Source organism: Astyanax mexicanus, chromosome 6 (assembly GCF_023375975.1).
Source record: "Astyanax mexicanus isolate ESR-SI-001 chromosome 6, AstMex3_surface, whole genome shotgun sequence".
NCBI lineage: Eukaryota > Metazoa > Chordata > Actinopteri > Characiformes > Acestrorhamphidae > Astyanax > Astyanax mexicanus.
Window position 1 is genome coordinate 55,657,670 of NC_064413.1, and position 13,878 is coordinate 55,671,547.

The 13,878-nt window shown below is 33.8% G+C and overlaps 1 long non-coding RNA gene across 1 annotated transcript; it reads right to left on the bottom strand.

Moving 5' to 3' along the window:
- Window positions 1–4,201: 4,201 nt before the first annotated feature.
- LOC103021472 (uncharacterized) lies at window positions 4,202–10,024 on the bottom strand. Its single transcript, XR_453668.4, has 3 exons — window positions 9,981–10,024; window positions 8,436–8,480; window positions 4,202–5,980 (listed from the first exon to the last, which is right to left on the bottom strand). It is a non-coding gene; the product is annotated as an uncharacterized LOC103021472 (long non-coding RNA).
- Between the last annotated feature and the right edge of the window lie 3,854 nt (window positions 10,025–13,878).

Below are 13,878 nucleotides of genomic sequence, written 5' to 3' on the forward strand. Positions count from 1 at the left end.
GTGATGTGCTGCTCTTGTGCGAATATAGTTCACAATGAAAATTATTATAAATATACAATACATACATACATACATACATATATTATAAATATACAATATATACAAATAAATAAATATACAAAGTAATAAAAAAACATTGGATTTGGTGAGAAAACTCACATTCAGGCTACTTTTACCTGCTTTGAGAACGTATCCTACAACACTTATACATAAATCCAAATCCATAAGAAAGGGATATATTATTAGACTGCTGTTCTGTGGAAATGGTGGTCCCTTTAAATTTACCATATAAAAAGTATTACCAACTAAGAGTTTGTTACTTTTGGACCATATTAAATAGATTAAACACAATTTTTAACATGGCAAATTGATTATGGAAGTTATGACCTATATTTAACTGGAAAAGGTAAAGTACATTGTACACCATAAGTTATGACACTTATATATATGACATTTTTAGAGCATATTTTGAAGAGCTTGTACAGTAAACGGGCCTACAATAGTATCTTAGCTAAAGATTATTTAATGGAGTACCCAATGTATTTAATGTAGAGATGGAAGGCTAATTATATTTTATGTAAATGTGTATTTCTTTCTTTTTATTCTATTTTTGGTTCTTGATGAAAGGGAAAGGCTTAAATGTGCCTTGGGATAAAGGGTGAAACAGATATAATAATCACAATTTTGCCCAAAAATAAAGTCTGCATGACTTCATATGGTGCTTAGTCTAAAACATGGTTCTTCTTTAGCAGGAGAGCTAATTTTATCTGTAAAGGGTGGATGTGTTAGCAGGTTTAAAATCTAAACAACACCAGCACACCTGAGTCCACCAGTTTAATCAACTGGCCAATCAGATGGACTCTAAACATCTTATTTGCTTCTGTTTAACTGGAATAAAAACCTACAGCTACATCAGTTCTTCACAGAGAAGAGTGGAGACATCCCTATTATATGGTATTGTTCTCAAAGATCATTTTTATAGCACCTATAAATGCATTAAACTGAATGTGTTCGGCAGTGATGGACAACTGCAAGAAATTGATTCTCCTTCAACTAGAGGCTCAATCTCGTCCACTGATCATCTCCTGCAAGAGATCATTCAATACATGCTGTTTTTAACTCTTGCTCTGTCTTTAAGAAGCTAAGGTTTATGAACTGGCCTACTGAGGACCAAAAGTCCAAGGAGCAAACTCCTAAACTCACTTTCCTTTGACTAAAGCTTGATAGAGAGTTTAGGAGCATCTGAAACCTAAAAGTCTCTTGAAGAAGCTGCGACTAAAACACTGATGTTGAAAAAAAAAACCTTGAGGTAGAGTCCACCAGCTCAACAACTTAAAACCAAAAGTCCAAGAAACAAACTCCCAAGCCTCTTCTCTAAAGTTAACTATAGTCAACTGCTCGCCTCCCCTCAACTAAGAATTGATAGAGTATTTAGGAGCATCTAAAACCATGTTCTCTTAAAAAGAGGTGACTGAAAGACTGAAAAGAACCCAAAGGTAGAATCCATCAGCTCACCAACTTAGAACCAAAAGTCCAACAAACAAGCCATAGTATATTCTCTTAAGTCAATTGGAGTCAACTACACATTTTCCCTGAACTGAGACTTAATAGAGTGTTTAGGATAATCTGAAATTAAAGTCTCTTAAAAAGAGGTGACTCTTGAATTGGCCCCTAAGGTAGAGTCTACCAAAAGTCCAAGAAACAAACTCCCTAGTTAATTCTATAGAGTCAAGTTAGCTACTCACTTTGCTTTAACTAAGGCTTAATAATGAGTGTTGATGAGCATCAGAAAGAAGTCTCTTGAAACAGAGGTGACTAAAATACTAATGTTGATCAAAATCCTTAAGGTCTACCAGTACCCCATCTTAGAATAGAAAATTACTCACTTTCCCTCAACCAAGACTTGACAGAGTGTTGAGAAGCATCTGAAAAGTTTTTTTTAATGACTGAAAGACTGATGTTGATCAAGAACTCTAAGGTCGAGTCTACCAAAAGTCTAAGAAACAAAATCCCTAGCTTCTTTTCTAGAGTCAACAAAGGTCAGCTACTCTTTTTCCTCTCTTGAGTTAGATTTGACTTACAAATAATGTTGATCAAACTCCTAAAGGTAGAGTCTACCAGAAGTCCAAGAAACCAACTCTCTAGTTAATTCTACAGTCAAGTCAACTACTTACTTTTTTTAAGACTTAATAATGAGTGTTGAGGAACATCTGAAACCAAAGTCACTTGATGAAGAGGTGACTTAAAGACTGATGTAAATCAAAAGCCCTAATGTCTACCAGTTCACCAATTTGAAACCAAAAGTCCAATAAACCAGCTCTCCAGCTTACTCTCTTTCCCTCAACTAAGACTTGATAGAGTGTTTAGGAGCATCTTAAATCAAAATCTCTTAAAGAAAAGGTGACTGAAAGACTGGTGTTCATCTAACCCCTTAGGTCTACCAGCTTGCCAACTTAGAACCAAAAGTCCAAGAAACCATCTCTCTCTCTCTCTCTCTCTCTCTCACTCGCTCACTCTCTTTCTCCCCCCCCCTCCCTCCCCCGCCCTAAATTAAAGGACAAACCCCCCCAAAAAAGGCATTACTCACATGTGAGACTTGGTGGCTTTGTGAGAAAAGCCTTGCCTCGTAATCAAGAGGTTGCTGGTTCAAATCTGGCCTGGTCTCAGGTGGTGATGGGTTGAGGTTGGATGGTAAAGCTGGAGACAGCTGGATGGCCAGAGAGGAGGCCAAGAAGAAGAGTGAAGAGGAGAGGTGGTGAGAAGGGGAGAAGGGGAGGGGGAGGAGTGGGGGTGTTCCTCCAAAAAGAAGGAAAAAAAGTGAGGTGATGGTTTTTAAATGAAGCTTTCTTCTCTCCAGAGGCCCCGGGGGAGAGCCCAGATAATTTCCACCCCCGTTCTTGGGTTACCCTCTGACAACCCCTCGTCCTCAGGGTCTGCCCGCGGATCTTCCTGAACCTTGTCCTCAACCCTGAACCTTGTCCTCAACTGTGATCTGGAGTTCCTGATCGGTTTTGAACCGATGACCTCCTGACCAGGAGGCGTAGCGTCTACCATTGAGCCACAGGATCTCACACCTACCATACTTTTTTTTTAAAACTTGACCTTCGATTTCGGACATAGCCGTGCAAAACTTCAACCTGCTGACCGGAGCTGGGTTTGAAACAACAACCTTGTGGATATTGGTCCACAGCTCAAACCACTGAGCCACACAATCAGACTTCTACGGAAGCTTTTTTTTTTAAGCATTTGTCTTTCAGATTGCTTGTGGGGTAACAAGAAGAAGAATCTAAAGAGCTCTAATTGATTCTTTAAGCTTTTTCATAGAAAAACACTTTTGGAACCACGTTCCTTAGACTCAGACTTCTTATACAACAGATAACACAACTCAAACCTCTGAAATACCCACTCAGACTTTCAGAAACCAATGATCTGGTTGGTTTGCAGTGTGAAAATCCTCAGTTTTTGCCTGGTGTAGAAAATACTTGGAAAGGAGGCAACTTGCAGACACTGAACAAGCCACCATCCATAGCCTGCATTGATGTTTTCACACATAACTTTTTTGATCTCGACTGGTTGCTGTTCTACAGCTCAAACAACTGAGCCACCAAGTTTTTAAGCATTTGTCTTTCAGATTTCTAGTGAGGGAAGAAAATAATCTAAAGTGCAACAAATGGTTATTTGAGCAATGCCACTTTTGGAGCCATGTTCTTCACACTAATGCTAGGTTCTTGCAAAACTTTTTTAGACCTCAATAAATATAATTTAAGACCCAAAAATGTAGTCAAAAAGTAGGTAGAAATTGGTAAAAAAAAAAATATATTTTATTGGAAATAAAAACGTTTCTCACTTTTTATCATTTTTTTCAATCTGCTGCGTAACATTAGCTAGCTCTCTGTTAACCTAAGTTCTCTCTCTGGTAACAGAGCTAACTCACCGTTAATGTTAGTATGTTAGCTAGCGCGTGCTAACGTGAGCTAGCTCTCCACTAACCTTGAATTTGATAAAAAAAACTGTTGGATGATCCAGAGAGACATGCAGCCAAAGAGCAAAGGATGGTTGCAACAACTGATCTTTATGTATTAAAGCATTATGTATAAAATATGTATATAAATGTTTTTATGTAAATATGGTATTACAAACATATAAAAAAGTTACAATTATTAAATAATAAACAAGCAAAAATCATAACAGTGTGCTAAAATCTGCACCGCTTATAAAAAACACAGCTTTTCAAAGACAGATTAACTATGATCAGAAAACCTTTAAAGTAAAAGTAGTAATAAACTGCACTATAACAGAAAACACAGTGTAAGTGTGTCTTCTTTCAGGGTGGATTTGTTAGTTTTGTTTGAAAATGCTTAGAATTTTTTGTTGAAAAAATGTATAATATTAATTTAATAAAATGATAAATGATAAACAAAAGCAAAACAGAAAGCAAACAAGGGTAAATGCAAAAATCAAAAACAATTAAACAAGACTATGAAAACTAATTGTAAATACAGGACCAAAGAAAACAGGACTATAGAAAACTAGACTGAATAAGTATAACTTAGAAAACATAGAAAAACAGAAAGAAGAAGACCTGAAACCATGAAACAGCACATACATAAATTACAAAGAATCTACAAAAGACTCGACAAGGAACATTAAAACAAAGGGGCTTATATACACGAGTACGGTAAGGAATACATGGAGAAGAAAACGAGGGGGAGGGGTTTCAAACAAGACACAAGGTGACAATACTAATGGCTAGGGCGGGGCTCAGGAAGAGACAAGACAATAACACAGGGTCATGTGCTTGAAACACACATGGGGGAAGAAAACACAACAGGCTGAAAGTCAGGACAGGAACAGAAGGGACAAAAAAGAAAACACGCAAGACATACAAAGGTTAGGGTGTGACAACCACACCCCTTAGTATAGATACAGTATATTGGTATATTGGTTGGCAGGGTGTAAGATAGCAATGAGCATCATTACACTCTTTGCACAGAGTATAAGATGGAGTACTGAGCAAAGTCCACAATTTCTCCATATTAGAGAGTAATGTTTAAGGATAAACATAAACAATATAATATCAATCACAGTCAAAAGTATAAAGATTACAACCAGAAGTGATGAAACAACAGAGATAATACAAAAAAAAATAAACAAATAAAACAATTCAAATAATCATGAATGAGTTGATTATTGAGAACTATTCAACTTTTTTTGATGTTCTTCAACTTATAAAGGTGTTTCACCACAAATATAACTAAGCAATAATACACTCGAGGTTTGTGCTATAACGTGTAATATTGGCACTGTGCATTATTGTGATTATACCACAGTTCCATTATCACTGTTTATTGAAAGATTTTAAAGAGTTAAGAGGAGGAGAAAGAGGAGAATCTGTTTGTTATAAAAACTCCTCCAGTTAAAATAGTTCCATTGCTGCTCTGTTTGTAGCTGCGCTGTTTGGTTTGTAAGCGCTGCTGCATCGTTGCTAGGTTACCTGTATGTGGCGAAGTAATACAGTAATACATGTAGAGCTTCAGTTACAGTGCATTACCAGCTGATATTCGTACTCATAGAACGCCTTTCAGCCAATCACATTGCAGGGTTGGAATTATTTGTAGTATAATTATTTCATAGAAAACCTTTTTCTGTCAATCATCTATTATAAACATCAATATAAACAATGAAAATTGGCAGGATATTCATAACTTCTTTTGTCATGTTGATTGCATAATTGTTCTAAATGTTGTATAACTGTGTAAATGTTCTTTTTTTGAGCAACCATCAACTTCTGGCAACTCTGGCTTGATCTGACCTGCTTTGACCACAGATTTGACCATCAGAAGAATAGAAAACATACAGTTCTTAGACTTCTGGAAGTGCACTGGGTCTACACTTCCCACACATGGGATCTTTCTCTCTCCTCTGGTGGTTCAGCTGCTGTTGTATCCATCCTGGTCATTGAAGCCAGTGATCTCTTTCACTAAAAGAATCAGGAGACATTATTATATCAGCTCAATTTTTATTATATCAGTTCTGCATGTAACTCTGGTACTATGATACCGGATGCAATTTAGATGCCATCATGTATCCAGAGACTTTGAATATCAAGATGTGATAAAACGATGGGGCTTAAACCATCTGTGGATGAGGTTCTTGCACATCCACACATCGAGATAGGCTGGGGGATCTCTATAGTTGAATAACATATAACAGGGTTCTTGCACCATTTTAAAAGTCAACTTTAATGCTTTTTAGGACTTTTAAGACCTCAATAAATATAGTTTAAGACCCAAAAATGTATTCATAATTCTTTTAGTTCTATTCCCGGTAACCTTATTTAATTTTCCACTAACGTTTGTATGTTAACTCAGTGCTAATGTTAGCTAGCTGCCTGCCAACCTTAGTTCTATCCCTGGTAACACTAAGCTAAAGTTAGTATGTTAGCTAGCTTGCTGCTAACGTTAGTATGTTGGCTAACTCGCGACTAGTGTTAGCTAGCTGCCTGCTAACCTTAGTTCTATCCCTGGTAACACTAGCTAGCTTGTTTAAGCTAGCTAAAGTTAGTATGTTAGCTAGCTTGCTGCTAACGTTAGTATGTTGGCTAACTCGCGACTAGTGTTAGCTAGCTTTCAGCTAACCTTAGTTCTATCCCTGGTAACACTAGCTAGCTTGTTTAAGCTAGCTAAAGTTAGTATGTTAGCTAGCTTGCTGCTAACGTTAGTATGTTGGCTAACTCGCGACTAGTGTTAGCTAGCTTTCAGCTAACCTTAGTTCTATCCCTGGTAACATTAGCTAGCTCATTTAAGCTAGCTAAAGTTAGTATGTTAGCTAGCCTGCTGCTAACGTTAGTATGTTGGCTAACTCGCGACTAGTGTTAGCTAGCTTTCAGCTAACCTTAGTTCTATCCCTGGTAACATTAGCTAGCTCGCTTTAGCTAGCTTATTTTTAGTATGTTAGCTAGCCTGCCACTAAAGTTAGTATGTTAGCTAACTCGTCCTCCCTGGATTAGATGTTTACGCAAGGCCACTGTGTTTTCCCACGGTATTAAATGCACAGCACATTTACAGTAAATTTAAGACAAATTTTTATTTAAGACATTTTAGGATTTTTAAGGACCCGCAGGAACCCTGTAAAAGTCCCAGGAGTAACCAGTCTACTGAACTTACTCCAAAAGGGCATGGAGAACTCATCCAGGAGGTCCCAAAAGAACCAGAATGATTTAACAATTAAAGAGACATTCAAAGAACTGCAGGTCTCAATCGCCTCAGTTAAGATCAGTGTTAATGATTCAATAATAAGAATAAAGAGACTGGGTGAAAATGGTCTCCATGAGAGAGTTCCAAGATAAAACACACTGCTGACCAAAAACAACACAACCACCCGTCTCACATTTACCAACAAACATCTTTATGATCTCCAGAATTTTGGGTAAATATTCTTTAGACTGACGAGACGAGTGGAACTTTTTGGAACAGTGGTTCCCAACCTTTTTCTTCAGGGACCCATATTTTTACCATTGTAAGCTTTGGTGACCCAACATAACCCCCCCCCCCCAAAAGTAAAAGATGGAATAAATTAAACACGTAAAAAAGGAAAAATTGATACATAAAACATAAGGAATTTTTATCTTATGAAGAAAAAAATAATTAGATCAATAAAATAATACAACTATTTAAAATGAATAAAAAATAATTTATATAAAATAAAAACAAACAAAAAAAAAAGAATAATATCAGTTTCAGTTTCAGTTTCAAATCAGTAAAACAGCTCACCAAAACCTCAACCTGTCCAAATATTGGACAATAATTGATTAACTTTACAGGCCCTCACTCATTTTCATTTATTTAACTAAACTGAGTTTTATATTCTTATATTATTATATTATTATATTCAGCCTCGCGCTGAATTCAGCTCCGCGCTGCCGGAGAGAGCGCCCGCGCGCGCGCCAGAGAGAGAGAGAGAGAGAGACAGAGAGAGCGCAGCGCAGCGCGGCGAATTTTGCTTACCCTAGACTATATATAGTATTAAAATTAAACCCCTTAAAATCAAGAGGGCTTCGCGACCCATCGTGGATCTTTGGCGACCCATAGGTTGGGAACCACTGTTTTGGAAGGTGTGTGTCCCGTTACAACTGGCATAAACTAACACATAATTTCAGAAAAAGAGCATCATACTGAACTGTAAAACATGGTGGTGGTAGTGTTATGATGGTCTGGAGCTGCTGGATAACTTGCTGTAATAGATGGAAGCAGGAATTCTGCTGTTTGACAGAAAATCCTGATGGAGAATATATGTCCATCTGTTCGTGATCTCAAGCTCAGGCATATTTGGGTTCTGCAGCTTCATGATCGAGTGAAGCTCCAAACCTCACATCACTAAACAAAGCACTGCAGACCAGCGCCTCATCAATCTATAAAGAATAAATACTGACTTACTGGTTGGAACTTCATATGGATTACTCCACCGTCTTCCTGGTCTGTCTGTAAAAACAGCATTTTGTAATCATGTATCCATGTAGTTGATAATCAATAACACTGGGTTTATATCAGGGCCATTCAACCGAATTGGTGCCATTTCTGTCCCCAGGAAATTACTTGTATAAATGTGCACACAAAATAACTTTAAAATACGTTTTATTATTAAACATAGTGTATATTGTACATTGACCTAATTGCAAAAGTAAGATACGTCATTAAAAACATTAATAAAAACTACTTATAACACTGAAAAAATAGCATTTGTTACCTGTACCCCACTCTCTAACTATAAACTATAAACCATGAAATATAATTATTAAAATCCTTCAGAGATGTAAATGTTTTGCATTGTTGTGTGACTAAATCCATTCAATAATAAATCCATAATATTTAAGTTAAAATACACATTTTAGTTGTGTCCCTGGGTTTCACTCACTCCTGTTACTGTAACACATTACCCCATCTGGAACATCTGGAACATTACAACATACAACAGGAAGTCACATCTACAACAGGAAGTGACATCAGCTTGTTCTTCTAAAGATCATGGTAAGACCAGAATTAAGTTTCTTCATTAGTTTTTTTCTGTATATTTGATCTTATTGTAACGATGACTGAGGAGCTCAATCTCAACACTCAGTCCTGTTACCCAAATTAATTCTTACATCTTATTTGTTTATTTTTAAAATACAAATTTTGGACAAATATCAAGAATGTGCTCAGTGTCCTCATGCTATTAGCATAGCCGCCATTTAGCTACTGTTTTTGATAATTCTATGCTAAAAACTCCTGTTACTGTTACTTTCAGTCCTGTTACTCAAAAAATAAAAATTAACAGGAGTGAGTTCCAGTAACAGGAGTGATTTTATTTGTCATAAATATAAATTATTTGAACATGCAGTCTATAACCATTTCTTTAAAATAAAGACTTTCTTCAGAGAAAATCAAAGGAATTAGTGGACTTGCTTTTAAGCATGCTTTTTAAATGTCACATGAGTTTTTAAACATCTTCAGATTAGAAACCTTGTAAAAATGAAGTAAAGCTGCCTGAGTTTGACCAGTGCATGTTTTAAATAGTTAAATATATGTGTTATTTGATACAGAGATTAAAAAAGTTTAATTTGGAAGAGTTACAACAAGCAAATTAAACCCAGTGAAGAGTTAATACGCAGGAAACATGCTGGGGTCTGTCTCATTTCTCAAAAGCAGCTCCAACTTCCTCTGTTTACAAGATTTACATCCTCAAACTGGGATTAATCGCTGAGTGTGTGCACACAAATGTGTGACCTTTACAATCAACACCCAATCGCATACACTATGAGTAGCTGAGCAGCTTTTCAGAGGAGAAATAAACAATAATTATAATAAAAATCAACACCGCCTCCACCATCATCCTGCTAGAGCTCTCTGGAGTTAAATTCCTAAAAACTTTATATTTTAAACAGTGTTAAAATGAACCCTGAAGAACATACACAGAGAGAGAATGAGGTCAGTATTACTCACCTGGCACTGGCAGTAAATCATGTTTTGAAAATTCTTTAATTAAATCTAAAAACAGCATGAGATGAAGTTGAGTTAGTGATGACTGTAATGTTCTGTATCTTCTGTACATTAGAAACAATGATAAGCAGTGAGACACAATGCAGTTAATAACCCATTAAATCTGATTTTAGATAGTGATAGAATTTATTTTTATAAACAAGTTCATTCCTACACATAATGAAAAAGTGCAATTCATTATTATTTTATTCATTAATTCAATTAACTCATGTTAAAATTCAACATCCTATTAGTTTTATCCTAGTTTCAATAAAATCAGATCATAATAAACTCTACACTCTCTAATAATATCAGATCATAATAAACTCTACACACTCTAATAATATCAGATCATAATAAACTCTACACACTCTAATAATATCAGATCATAATAAACTCTACACTCTCTAATAATATCAGATCATAATAAACTCTACACACTAATATCAGATAACAAAAAACTCTACAATCTCTAAAAGTATCAGATAATAATAAACTCTACACTCTAATAATATCAGATCATAATAAACTCTACACACTCTAATAATATCAGATCATAACAAACTCTACACTCTCTAAACGTATCAGATCATAATAAACTCTAAACATTCTAATATTATCAGATAATAATAAACTCTACACTCTAATAATATCAGATCATGATAAACTCTACACTCTCTAAAAGTATCAGATCATAATAAACTCTACACACTAATAATATCAGATCGTAAACTCTACACTCTAATAATATCAGATCGTAATAAACTCTACACTCTAATAATATCAGATCGTAATAAACTCTACACTCTAATAATATCAGATCATAATAAACTCTACACTCTAATAATATCAGATAATAAACTTTACACTGTAATAATATCAGATCATAATAAACTCTACACTAATAATATCAGATCATAAACTCTACACTCTAATTATATCAGATCATTATAAACTCTACACACTCTAATAATATCAGATCATAATAAACTCTACACTCTAATAATATCAGATCATAATAAACTCTACACACTCTAATAATATCAGATCATAAACTCTACACTCTAATTATATCAGATCATAATAAACTCTACACACTCTAATAATATCAGATCATAAACTCTACACTCTAATTATATCAGATCATTATAAACTCTACACACTCTAATAATATCAGATCATAATAAACTCTACACTCTAATAATATCAGATCATAATAAACTCTACACACTCTAATAATATCAGATCATAAACTCTACACTCTAATAATATCAGATCATAAACTCTACACTCTAATAATATCAGATCATAATAAACTCTACACTTTAATAATATCAGATCATAATAAACTCTACACACTCTAATAATATCAGATCATAATAAACTCTACGCTCTCTAATAATATCTGATCATAATAAACTCTACACTCTCTAATAATATCAGATCATAATAAACTCTACACTCTCTAATGATATCAGATCATAATAAACTCTACACACTCTAATAATATCAGATCATAACAAACTCTACACTCTCTAATCATATCAGATCATAATAAACTCTACACACTCTAATAATATCAGATCATAACAAACTCTACACTCTCTAACCATATCAGATCATAATAAACTCTACACTCTAATAATATCAGATCATAATAAACTCTACACACTCTAATAATATCAGATCATAAACTCTACACTCTAATAATATCAGATCATAATAAACTCTACACACTCTAATAATATGAGATCACATTAAACTCTACACTCTAATAATATCATAACATCATAAACTCTACACTAATAATATCAGATCATAATAAACTCTACACACTCTAATAATATCAGATCATAAACTCTACACTCTAATAATATCATATCATAAACTTTACACTAATAATATCAGATCATAATAAACTCTACACACTCTAATAATATCAGATCATAATAAACTCTACACACTCTAATAATATCAGATCATAATAAACTCTACACACTCTAATAATATCAGATCATAATAAACTCTACACACTCTAATAATATCAGATCATACCTTCACACACTGTAGAATAAAACAGAAACTAAAGTGAAAATCGTATTGAACACATTTAAAATAATGATAATAATCATCTGATTATTATTGAATTAATATCTCATTTGTGAAACAAAAGAAACAACATTTCTTTAATATTAAAGACTTCTTATTTCATGCTATAAATTAGATCGTAATGAATATGTTTAATAAAGGAGGACATTATTTTATATTAAGTCTCACAAAAGAAAATAATAAACAGCAAACAAATAAACAACAATAAGAATAAGAGTTTCTGTATAAAGAGCTTCATCTATAGAGAGAATGAACAGTGTGAAAACTCTACACACGATAATAGTATCAGATCATACTCACCGCATTGCACTACTGTAGAATAAAACAGATAAAGTGAAGTTAGTGAAACTCTAGTGAAAATCTTATTAAGCACACTTAAAACTAATCGGTGAGTTCAAAGTTAGAAAAAAGGAATTACAAACTAGATTAATATCATTAATAAGATTACAATATAAAAGTTAAAATTATACATAATGAAAAATATGCTGTACGTTAATGTAATGAACCCCCCACTCTCTGGTTCCTCTACAGTGTAGGGCGGTGTTCCAAAGATCGATCCGCGATCCAATATCGATTCACGCTCAAAAAATACGATATTGATCCAAAAATATGTGGATCGATCTTTTCCAGGTGACTTTATCATAATAAACTCTACACACTCTAATAATATCAGATCATAATAAACTCTACACTCTCTAATCATATCAGATCATAATAAACTCTACACTCTAATCATATCAGATCATAATAAACTCTACACTCTCTAATAATATCAGATCATAATAAACTCTACACTCTCTAATAATATCAGATCATAATAAACTCTACACTCTCTAATAATATCAGATCATAATAAACTCTACACACTCTAATAATATCAGATCATAATAAACTCTACACACTCTAATAATATCAGATCATAATAAACTCTACACACTCTAATAATATCAGATCATAATAAACTCTACACTCTAATAATATCAGTTCATAATAAACTCTACACACTCTAATAATATCAGATCATAATAAACTCTACACTCTCTAATAATATCAGATCATAATAAACTCTACACTCTAATAATATCAGATCATAATAAACTCTAAAAATATCAGATCATAATAAACTCTACACACTCTAATAATATCAGATCATAAACTCTACACACTCTAATAATATCAGATAAAAATAAACTCTACACACACTAATAATATCAGATCATAATAAACTCTACACACTCTAATATCAGATCATAACAAACTCTACACTCTCTAATCATATCAGATCATAATAAACTCTACACACTCTAATCATATCAGATCAAAATAAACTCTACACACTCTAATAATATCAGATCATAATAAACTCTACACTAATAATATCAGATCATAATAAACTCTACACTCTCTAATGATATCAGATCATAAACTCTACACACTCTAATAATATCAGATCATAATAAACTCTACACTCTCTAATAATATCAGATCATCATAAACTCTACACACTCTAATATCAGATCATAACAAACTCTACACTCAAATATCAGATCATAAACTCTACACACTCTAATAATATCAGATCATAATAAACTCTACACTCTAATAATATCAGATCATAATAAACTCTACACTCTAATAATATCAGATCATAATAAACTCTATACACTCTAATAATATCAGATCATAAACTCTACACACTCTAATAATATCAGATCATAACAAACTCTACACTCTCTAATCACATCAGATCATA